Source organism: Sinohyriopsis cumingii, chromosome 12 (assembly GCF_028554795.1).
Source record: "Sinohyriopsis cumingii isolate HCF-2022 chromosome 12, ASM2855479v2, whole genome shotgun sequence".
NCBI classification, from domain to species: domain Eukaryota; kingdom Metazoa; phylum Mollusca; class Bivalvia; order Unionida; family Unionidae; genus Sinohyriopsis; species Sinohyriopsis cumingii.
The window spans coordinates 103,316,838-103,329,469 of NC_142972.1; the positions used below are offsets into that span (position 1 = coordinate 103,316,838).

General features: G+C 32.9%; 1 long non-coding RNA gene across 1 annotated transcript; it reads left to right on the top strand.

Annotated features, from left to right (window-relative positions):
• Nucleotides 1–278: 278 nt before the first annotated feature.
• LOC149787147 (uncharacterized) lies at nt 279–8,406 on the top strand. Its single transcript, XR_016425112.1, has 3 exons — nt 279–512; nt 1,045–1,176; nt 1,732–8,406. It is a non-coding gene; the product is annotated as an uncharacterized LOC149787147 (long non-coding RNA).
• The last annotated feature ends 4,226 nt before the right edge of the window (nt 8,407–12,632 follow it).

Genomic DNA, 12,632 nt, shown 5'->3' on the forward strand with positions numbered 1-12,632 from the left:
ACTTCAGTTTGCTTCTGTTTTATTTCGCAAATTATTGGTGGCGCTTATTTTACACAAGCCACCTTTCCTTTTACTTCGAAACTTCCTTTTGGGAATAGTGGCTTGTTTCCCATTGGTTACAATATAAAAGACCCCCTTCCATCATTTTGAAGGGCATCTATGATATCTATTTTATAACCCTTTGTCTGAATGGCTGTCAGGATATCCGCCCATCTGGGGCAGTCTAGGCCACTGCAGATATCAAATTCGTATATTAAATATCCACATGTCGCGTAATTTGTAGCCTAACTCCTTATAATGCTGACACATTTGCAGTGCTTACTGCGCACGATTTTTCTTGCATCAGAGAGGTGAGAACGTGTATGGTTATAGAAAACAGTTTACCTTGAATATCACCTGTCTAATTTGCGTATTTAATGTCAGCGCCTCAGGAAAGAGAGCATAGTCAGGCATGGAGACACCGTATACGAAGTACCTTATTTTTCTAGGGATTCTAATCTGGCTAAAGCAAGGTAGGTGCGAGTGTACCAATACATTAACGATTGTATAAATTCTATCGCATCAGAAATATTAGTGAAAGATAAGCAAGTCTATTTTCTTTTCTTGTTGAGCTCTTATATTTTATGTTTCGAAGTCCTCCGCCATCATGATACTTTTCTTTTCTAATTACATTACTTTATCTCAACAATCGCAAGTATACACTGGGTTTCAAAAGTGCACATTCATACTCACTATACAATATATTTTATAAGGTATAATACAACTCAACATTAAAAGTATATCATAATGATGAACATTTAAAAGTATATAATAATTACCAACATTAAAAGTTTGTGATATTACTCAACATTTTAAAGCAAAAGCATTATTCAACTTTCTTGAAGGGTAGAATAGAGCTCAATAGTACAGTACATGATAATGATGAACATTTAAACTTATATAATAATACACAATATTGAAAATTTTATATTCTAATTCAATGCTTAACAATAGATGATACCATAGATTTAGAAATAATATTTTGTTTGTTTAATTACTTTGAAGGGGATGCAATCAATTGTTACAGTTGTATTTTGGATGATGCGTGCAACGATCCATTTAAGTCATCCGGAGTCTCAACAATTCCCTGCAATGGGTCATGTTATAAGGTCAAGGCCACACGTACGAATAAACAAGGTTTGTAAACATTTTTGAATAACACGCACACACACACAGAGTAAAAATTCAAATATTCGGACGCCGATTATCCGGATTTATCCCCAGCGTTAAAGACATGAGTGTGCGTCGTACTTTTTACTGATTAAAATGAGCATGTATATATAAGGAAACTAAATTGTCTATTACGATGAAAACACAGAGAAGAGTAGCTTGAATCAGAAATAAGCAGTCGAATATAATTCCATGCAATTATATTTATAACGGTGGTTTGAATAGCCAAATTAGCCTTTTGAAATGCAAACATTCTACATGTATTTAGGACCGAGGGAGATGCAAAGAGAAAGTTGTAATTATTATTCATTTCTATTCCATCATATAACTGATTTTGCTTACAATCGCTCAAGTTGTTTTTCGTATTATTAGCTTATCACAGTGCGAAATGCTGTATTATAACGCCGTCAAACAGTCATTACACGAATCGACACATCCATACCGAAACAATAATAGTAAGAATCGTTTACTCTGCGAAACAGATGAGAGATTAAGATATCAAATTTGACTATAATCTTGCAGCTGTTGGAAGAGGGTGCGAGCCTTCACTTTCTACTGGAGATAAATGCACCGAGGCCACAGAAAACGGGATCACTGGTACAGTGTGTATGTGTAATGGAAATCTCTGCAACTACGCAGTTCCGTTGGGCAGCGCCATCATCGTAACGGCAGCATCGATCATTATATATATTGCTCTTCACTAATGAGAAGAAATGAACTGTGTGTGTGCTGTATTTTGCCCTTATTATGTTATATGTTATATCGACATGTATTATTAATTATGTTTATCAATATAACTTGCTTCTGGATTTAAAGACCGAAGTTCGAAACCGGTTGGTAGCTATTATGCAGATAGCACCATATAATCTATGATGGGTCATGTATGTTAGATTATGATATTCAGCCATGTCAGGTAAGAAAATCCCTATTGGTCAATCAACCGACCGGTGCTCAATTAGCAAGCTTTATATAGATATGCTTTGTAAACTGGTTTGCTATGTCGGACATCCAATCGAATTACGACAAGAATATGCTTCCTGGACTCAAGATAATTTTGGACAGAAGGAAAGGTGCAACCCATAGCACTTTTGTCTCGGCCTTTAAACATTCTCAATCAATTGCAGCATTTTAACCCAATATGTCTTCATTTTTGCTTCCCATTTTTCATTTCATCCAGTAAACGATTTCCAATAAATGCTTTTGAATTTCTTTAAACTCTTAGTCACACTCATCTGTGGTTTTTAAAATAAAATAACGTGATACTTGGATATTAAAGAGTATTTGCTACATGAAAACTTTTTTTAAGGAAATTTGGAACACACACACACAGACACACAAGCATTACCTACATTAGGAGGACCTTGTAAATCCACATACATTAGGAGGTCCACCTCAAGGAAAGCATTTATACGCTTCCTTCATAGAGGGTTTTGTTTGATTTTAAACAAAAAAATATCTCAGGGTCTAGATTTTTTGAAAAACTACATTTTTATTTTATTGATATGGTGTGTTTTCCACGTACATTGGGGGGATGACACACATGTGGTAAATGGCATACACTACGGGGACAGAGATTTACACACCTGTAGTTCACTACACTTAAGAGGACTTCGCAGAATTACCTCCTCCTTGTCCAAGGGAAAATTTCAGAATTCCGTTTGCTTCGTAAATGTTATTTATTTAATTGATCTATGTTTTCAACTTTTTTTTGTGTAGTATAAAATAAAAACAGAACAAAACAATATATAAGGATATACATTATTCCTATATTTGTTTTACTTTAGTATAAGCCATTCCGATGACTACAAACGACCCAGTAAGAGTTAAATATCACTTGTCGTTTTACAATTTTATGAGACAATTTAAAATTTTAGGGATTCTATGGATCCAAAAAAAACAATAAAAACATGCAATTGCACAACAATAAATTATTTTGGCAGTAGTTACAAATTTGTCAATTTAAGAGTATGCATTATTTGAGAAAGGGGAAATCAAAAATATTCAAAATAAGACAGCTATAATCGTAAACAATGCAAAAGATTTAGTAACTATTGAAGTTTTATGTCGAGAAAATAAGGCTGGATAATCATGGATCAAGAGTACAAAAATACCAACTTACATTTCTATGCAAAATGGCAACTGGCCCAAGGCTTCCTTAATTATAGTATCTCCGATTGCACCGGTTATTAGCGACATAGCTTATGACATAAATAGCTTCCAATCAATGTAAGCTTTGCTACAACATTTTCTTCCTTTAGTCATCCGACAGAGAATGAAATATCATTTTTTTCCTCCTCGACCTAATAAAAATTTCGTCTCAAGTAATGTTGTTGTTGTTGTGGGATTTAACGCCATTTTTCAGCACACGATATGCTTTGCATGGCGGCCAGTATTAATAGTGGAGGAAGAACGCGAGAAAACCCCAGGAAGAACCACCGACCACAGAGAATCAACTGGCAAGCTTTCTTACATACCCACATTGACCGAATCCTAGACTCAAACCCACAGAGACAGAGGTGAGATGGCAGTGATCCGTAACGGATAGCGCTTTAGACCTCTCGACCACTCGGGGCCCTGTCTCAAGTAATGGTAAATTAACTTTAAATATCTTTAATATGGTGATACAATGCTCCCATATGAAATAAGTATTGATGCACTTAGGTCAGTCTAAATTTGTTTGACAATCATGCCTGCTGAGATTCGAACAACCAAACTTTTGCTCAGAAATCAGCCCACAGCATAGACGATATAAGTCTTTGATGAACCCAGTTTTCGGCTGTCTGTCTGTCTTTGTTGTGGTATATTTTGTCATCTTAAAATATATTATAGAAGGATAGAAAGTATGTTATTGCATGTGTATAAAACAGTGCTAAAATTCATACCTCAGTATGATTTTGTTTTTTCTTTCTTCCCTGTGTTTACATGTTTGAAAATGATTTATACCGTATAAACCTATTAATTATTAACATAGGACCTATAACTGTTACAGTTCTAGAAATACAGCTCCAGTGGCCAAGTTGTTATTGCATCCGCTTTGGATGCGGGAAGTCGCAGGTTCGAACCCCGATCGACTAATAACAAAGACTTATAAAAAATAGTACTAACAACTGTCTCACCATGCACTCAGCACTAAGAGGTTAGTGTAAGGACTGGTTGGGCTGTTGTCAGGATAATGTGAATGCGTGGGACGTGATGCTACATGTCTGTGGTATGATCCCCCAGTGCTAGACCACTATAAAATGCCACAATGCAGACGGCATATACACATATATATATATATATATATATATATATATATATATATATATATATATATATATATATATATATATATATATATATATATATATATATATATATATATGTGTATATCTGAAATATTGTTAAAGCTACGTTAAAACCCCACATTGCACACACTCATTTCAAGAAGAATGCGTGACCTTTAAGAAGCTATATTCCATTGCTGTGTATTTTACTGATTTTATTGATTTTCTGTTCTGATTAAAACACTGTACAAATTTACTCGTAACCATACCTGAGATGGCATTGACTACAATTTATGAGTGCGATTGTGATGTACGCATTCCCCTACACAAACACGTGACATATATATACAGCCAGGGTACAGCAAGTAGGTATATCATTATATAACGACAGTGTGGCAGTTAGCAAATTTGAGAAAGATACTTCCTTATTCAGACCCTATACCAAATATATGGAACTATTTTACAATTTACACTAAACTAATAAATTAAATTCACTATTTTGTGTCCTTCATAGTCGGAATATGTTTAAATGTGTTGAAATGTTTAAGTTTCATATTTGGAAACAATTTGTATTATGGCTAAGATGGAAATCAAATGTACTCATAGACTCTAATTTTGGTGGTGTATTTGTTACCTCTCAAAATATAAACCAACCTTTGCTATCTCACGATTATAATTCGTAAGTATGTATGTATGGTTTATCTCACTTGGAATATTAATTTGTAAATGTATACTTTGCATGTATAATGATCACACTTTATATAAAAATAATGTATAAACACCGAAATTGTGATGTGCTTACATGAATACATTTTTCTGGGTTCTTCTGAATTCATTTATACAGTATCATTTACAAAACGATATGGACTAATTGATCTAAGTGACTGTTTTCTTTACTTTGGTTTGTCGCAATAATTTTCTAACACAATACTAATAAAAACTGGTCACATATGACGCCCCAAAGAAGTAGTTGTAATTAAAAAATATATCGTAAATTTATACTATATTGATCGGGGAAAGGCGTTTCTTTTCAGGACGTTGTAAGGAATTACGAAAATACTATATTTTTGCTGCAAGGTTTCAGATTTATTGGGGATTTAAATAACACATTTATATAGTTTTTTTTTAGTTGAATTTAAAATTAAAGGCAGCATCATAGGTCATATATATTTTTAGAGTGTTATTCAGTGGATACAGTATAAAAGCACTTTTCATTTCTCACTATTTCGGTCCTGATTATGAAAAAGTATACAAAATAATTAGACCAGTATGGTGTCCAGTGACCATTACAGTTATACATCTTTTCACACCATACTTCCAGTACATTTATTCTTGTCGCCATAAATTCACACTATACTACTAGTACATTTATCCTTGTCGCTTTCTTTTCACACTATACTACTAGTGCATTTATCCTTGTCGCCATATTGTCACACTATACTACTAGTACATTTATCCTTGTCGCCATCTTTTCGCACTATAATACTAGTACATTTATCTTGTCGCCATATTGTCATACTATACTACTAGTACATTTATCCTTGTCGCCATCTTTTCACACTATACTACTAGCAGATTTATCCTTGTCGCCATCTTTTCACACTATAGTACTATACATTTATCCTTGTCGCCATATTGTCACACTATGCTAGTAGGATATTTATCTTGTCGCCATATTGTCAAACTATACTACTAGTACATTTATTCTTGTCGCCATGTTTTTACACTATACTACTAGTACATTTATCCTTGTCGCCATATTGTCACACTATACAACTAGTACATATAAATTTAGCCAGTTGCAAGGTAACGTAAATGTTGATAAGAAGATAATATTAAATAAATTTAACTTTTATATCAAGAATAATAATATTTGCAAACTGAATGGTATAGTACTTTAAAATAGATGTATATTCGACGCAATGCAAATATTAGTAACAAGAAGCATGATAATAATTTACGAAAGTATATCGAATTCAAGCTTATCCCTGACTCTAACCTATATAATTTGTAAGCTCGGCACTTCCAATAATTCATTTATAGACCAACGGACCTTTTTCAAGCGGACATTGTAAATAAGAGAATAAAAATTAATATATTATTGTATTCATCTTCAATTTGTACTCTCATATGGATTAATGCAATCCATAGGGCGTGTTTAGATTATCATCTCATATGGACTAATATAATCCATAGGACGTATTTAGATTATCATCTCATATGGACTAATGCAATCCATAGGACGTATTTAGAATGCAAATTACTTGTTCTGATAAAATAAGCTGACATATATTTCAAAGCTTTTAGTAAGGATAATATATCGATGACGTAAATAAACCTGTTTGGTGATAAAATACAGTCTGAATAGAAACTGGCCTCCTCGTAGATCGAAAATAAAGATCGATTGTCTGTGAAGGCAAGTATAGTCTGAATACTACCTGGCCTCCTCGTGGATTCAAGTTAAAGACTGATTATTATCTATGAAGAAATTTATGCTGGTGGAAAGTAGAGACCTTGTAAATATCTTTGAACTGAATTAAGGCATTCGGTAAACGTCTAATTTATGCGTGTTTGGATTAATGAAAGCTTTCAGAGTGTATATGCCTCTATTCTCTCGCTCTGGGCAGATATTTGAAATCATTATATGCTTCACAAATATCTTGATGGTTTTTAGTTCAGTCGAAATTTGTCTAATTTGCTCATTCAAATACATCTGTATGCTGAGTTAATTCAGAACATCAATATTTAGATATTCATTGTCAAACGTATGGCTTTATATGCATAAGTGTCAACCAAATGTACAAGCCATGTATTGCTTCCAAACGTTTTGATTAAACGGCATCATTTCGGTCACTGTTTCTGTAAACGTCACGGCCTTATTTGTATCAACATCTTTGAGTTGTCTCTAAAATAAGATAACAAATCTTTCCAGGTATTTACACAGCCATCAAATTATACCTTGGTCTTTGAGTTCTCTCTAAAATTTGACAATGAAATCATCTTTCTCGGTTGTTACACAACCATCAAATTATACATTGGTCTTTCAGTTGTCTCTAAAATAAGATAACGAAATCATCTTTCCCGGTTGTTACACAACCATCAAATTATACTTTGGTCTTTCAGTTGTCTCTAAAATAAGATAATGAAATAATCTTTCTCGGTTGTTACACAGCCATCAAATTATACTTTGGTCTTTGAGTTGACTCTAAAATAAGATAATGAAATCATCTTTCCCGGTTGTTACACAGCCATCAAATTATACTTTGGTCTTTCAGTTGTCTCTAAAATAAGATAATTAAAGCATCTTTCTCGGTTGTTACACAGCCATCAAATTATACTTTGGTCTTTCAGTTGTCTCTAAAATAAGATAATGAAATCATCTTTCCCGGTTGTTACACAGCCATCAAATTATACTTTGGCTGATTTTATAGCTTTTCCATAGTTTAATTAGGAATGTCTGTCAATTATTTTGCACACAACTTGTATTCTAATGTCTGGGACATTCTAAATAGAATCTGGCCTCCTAGTAGATCGAAACTAAATTTTGACTATTATTTAAGAAGAAAATTGTGCTGGTGTAAAGTAGAGACCTTGTAAACATCTTTGAACTTAATTAAGACATTCAAGTAAACTTACAGTTTATGCATCTTTGTATTAATAATACCTTTAAGAGTGTATATACCTCTTTTCTCTCGCTCTAGGCGAACATTGGTCGTCATCATATACCTAAACGAATATCTTGATGGTTTTTAAGGCAGTCAAAATTTGTTAACTTTTCTCATTCAGTTACATGTGTATGCTGTATTAATTCTAAACATGGAATTTTTTATATTTATTTTCAAAGTTTTGGCTTTATATGCATAAGTGAAACCTAATGAACAAGACAAGTTATGCTTCCAGACGTTTTGATTAAACCGCATCGTTTCGGTTACTGTTTTGTCTTATTTATCTCAACATCTTTATGTTGTCTCTAAAAAAAGATAATGAAATCATCTTTCTCATCTGTTACACAGCCATTATATTATACTCTGCATATTTTGTTTTGATTTCTCCATACTTTAATTACTAATGTCTGTCAGTTTGTCTCTGGGCCTATCATCATTAAAGCTATCACATCAATTAAAAAAGTGGTTGTTATGAAAGCGATGGTAATATTGTCATGAAGAATCACCCATCTCGTTCTTGCCTCATAATGAACAAAAATTGTTTTCACACAATTTGTTTTCTAATGCATTTGACTATCTTGTTACAATTACAGTGTTGATAAAGAGAGATGTTTAAATTAAAAGAACAGTTGAATATATTATAAAGGTAATGATAAAAGAACCGTATCATCTATTTGACAAAATGACGATAACAGAACCGTGTAACCCGTTTGATATGGTGATGATAAGAGAACCGTGTAATCCATTTGACAAGGTTTGTATATCAGAATCTTAATCAACTTGAGGAGGTAAATTAAAACAGAACTGTGGAATCTATTTTACAAACTAACGATGACAGATATGTGTAACCATGTTAACAATGTGATGATAATATAATTGTGTAATTTAGTTGCTAAGGCGATAATAGAGGAACCTTGTAATCAGCTTAGCAAATTACTAATAATAGAACCGTGTAATCTATTTCACAGGTGATGATAATAGACCTTCCGCCGGCTTGCTCAGTTTGAAAAACCTTTGTCATAAGGATGCTATGTTAGAACTTGCAACATTTTAAGACAAAATTACATTTTTTCTCCAAAGAATATGAAAGAAAGAGAGAGAAAGAAACCTCTATGTTTATATGTACTCTCTCCAGTTTTTTTATTACCTAGGGTGTATCTATGTATCTATATATCTATCTATCTATTTATCTATCTATCTATCTATCTATCTATCTATCTATCTATCTATCTATCTATCTATCTATCTATCTATCTATCTGGGTGTCTGTCTGTCTGTCTATCTATCTATCTATCGACAGTCTGTTTGTATAAATCCACATATTGCTTTAGTCTTTTCTTCTCATTTAATGATACCTTTCTTTCCATCAATTTCACCATAATTTTTGGATCAATAGAGTTCAAAGCCAAGTATTTCTATATTGTGAATTTTATTTAAATAAATCACCCGAAAACACGTTGCTGGCATTTGAGTTATTGTTTGATATATAATATTTTATGTGAGGAAAGTATATAACTTGTCAAGCGATACAAAACGGGAGTCTTAAATTTGTGTATATTTTCCAATAACAGCAAGCGTCATTCATTCTTTTCGTAATTGGAAAATCAAATTACTTCAAGCGTCATTCAGATTTTTTCTTAATTACAACATATCAGGTTATACATTATTTATTAAAAGCAGTTATTTGAGTTCTTTTAATTCAGATAAAATTTATTAGTTCTTTTCATGTGCCTTGAACATTTTGCAATTTTCTACAAAAGGTAGTCAGAAGAGCGGGAGGTAAGTTTAAGCTTGTGTTTTTACTTGTCTTTCTTTCTAGTTGATATTTTATTTGTAGTAACAAGTTTTTACGGTCAAGGCCTTGGCAAGGTATGAACTAATGGGTGGATTGTCGTATGCGTGGTTCACCGAGCAAATTGAAGAATGGATTATTGGGTAATTTATTTTTAATTTGATATCATCTGGGAAAGAAAAACAAACACCTATCCACACATCCACTTACCTATTGGTCAGCACATCCATCCATGCATCTTTTCCCAGGATACATACTTGTGGAATTGGCGACCTAACAATTTAAAAAATTCATAGTACAATGTTTTAAAATAATTGTTGAATAGGTCATCTGATAAGATCAAAATGACTCGTGTTTGTAAAAATTGTAAAGAGGGTGGGTTAAAATTATACATTAGAAATCTGTTATAAACACTATAAAATATTTTGGTTCCACAAATGTTTTAAAAGGATATTAAATGGGAAAAAGTACTTTCCATGCACCCACATTAAAAGGATTTCATTTGCATATTTGAACCTACAGGGATATATATATATATATATATATATATATATATATATATATATATATATATATATATATATATGAAAACGAATTTTGGAAGAACGTTTCTATATCATGACAGAGATTTTAATACATTTGATCAAGTAGCATGCTGACATCCAAATCGAACGTATCTGGCTTAACAATATCATGAAGGTCGGAACCTCTCTGCCTCATTAATGGCATAGAAATCAGGACCTTTCTGGTTTAATAATGACATAGAGGTCGAAACCTCTCTAACTTAATAATGATATGAATGTCGGAACCTCTCTGCCTCATTAATGACATATAGGTCGGAAGCTGTCTGGCTTAAAAATGACATAGTGGTTGGAACGTCTCTGGCTTAATGAAATAATGGTCAGGATCTTTCTGGCTTAATAATGACACAGAGGTCGGAACCTCTCTGGTTTAATAATGGCATAGAGGTCGGAACCTCTCTGACTTAATAATGATATAAAGGTCAGGACCTTTCTGGCTTAATAATGACAGAGAGGTCGGAACCTCTCGCTTAATAATGGCATTAATATCAGAACCTCTCTGGCTTAAGAAATTACAATATGTAATTGGTATATATTCTGGACTCGTTACTGTATAAGTTATAGAAATTATCATTAGCCATTACAACACGTATTTTGTCAATGAATAACACTGTCTCTTTTTGAAAACCTTTACTCTTCTGGACACACACACACACACGCACACACACACACACACATATATATATATATATATATATATATATATATATATATATATATATATATATATATATATATATATATATATATAACAAAATTATAAACCTGGTTCTAATATAAAAGCACAGACTTGTCAGACACACAGGTCCTCGTGTTAAATAAAGAGGCAAGATCTTCATTGCTGCTGGAATCGACCATGTGGCTTCCTGTTCGAACTGGAATCGAACTTGTGACATCCATTACAAACTGGAATCGAATCAACATTTTCCTCGTAATTTTGCTATAAGAAATCCTCACCAAAGCCGACATAAGCAACCAAGAACATTTAAGTATCACCTACATGACTCATCTGGTTTTGTCTTCTGAGAGACAGCGATATCTTCAAATATTTTAATCGATTGTTTCGCGATTAGCTGATACATAAAGCCACTACCCGAAAGTCCAAATTATTCCACATGCTTGTGATGTATGATGATACGATTGTGGACTAGGGTTTTGTATCTCAAAAACTTTCATCCAATTATACTTTTACTTTTTGCGTGAAGATGTTAAGGACTGACGGTCTCCATTATTTAGTGAACTCTTCGTTTCTTTTAATGTACTTTCTAAGGGTTATAATCGGGATAAAGTTCGATAAAGCAAAATTATTTGTGACCCTCATTGCCTAAAAGGTTTCATTGTTTCGAATTAAATGTGAACTATCCAACAATTTAGTCATCCATGCACGCAATGAACCAGCTACACCATATTGTACCAAATGATTAACTCCATATCCAACAATTTAGTCATACATGTACCCAATGAACCAGCTACACCACATTGTACCAAATGATTAACTCCGTACCGATGCCCTGACCGTAACAAATTTGGTATTAAAAATAAACTATTCAAATGAAAAGAACACCAGTCTGTATATAGAATGCCTCCTGCTGAGTTGATTACCATTAGCAGATACTTAGAACGATATTTGAGGCCAAGTTACTTCCGCTTCAAGTGATTAAAAGTGCTTGTAAGGACGCGTTAAAGTGTTTAAAAAGAGAGACTACATGAACGTCGGAATACAATTTATTTAAAAAAAATTCATTTAACAACCTGCTATTTATAAATAATACAGACCTAGGTTTGATTTAAGTAAGGAAAGTCTAAAATGACACTTGCAATAAATGGATAAAATAGGTAAATTTGCGGCACCCGATAATGATAGCGCTTGAGAAAAACAACCCATTATTTCCTCACACAATATATTCCATTTATACCAACGAGACATATACAAACAATGTTTTCGAGATAATGGTTTAATTTCACAACATGAAAATACACAAGATTGAACTCTATTTGAAAGATGTGGTAAAATAAACACAGAAAGAAGGAAAGGAAAATAAAAGACTAAATAAAATATATGCATGGATACAACAACCGGCCAGTGAATCTCTTGCTCTAGTTTTAAAAAAAATAATGA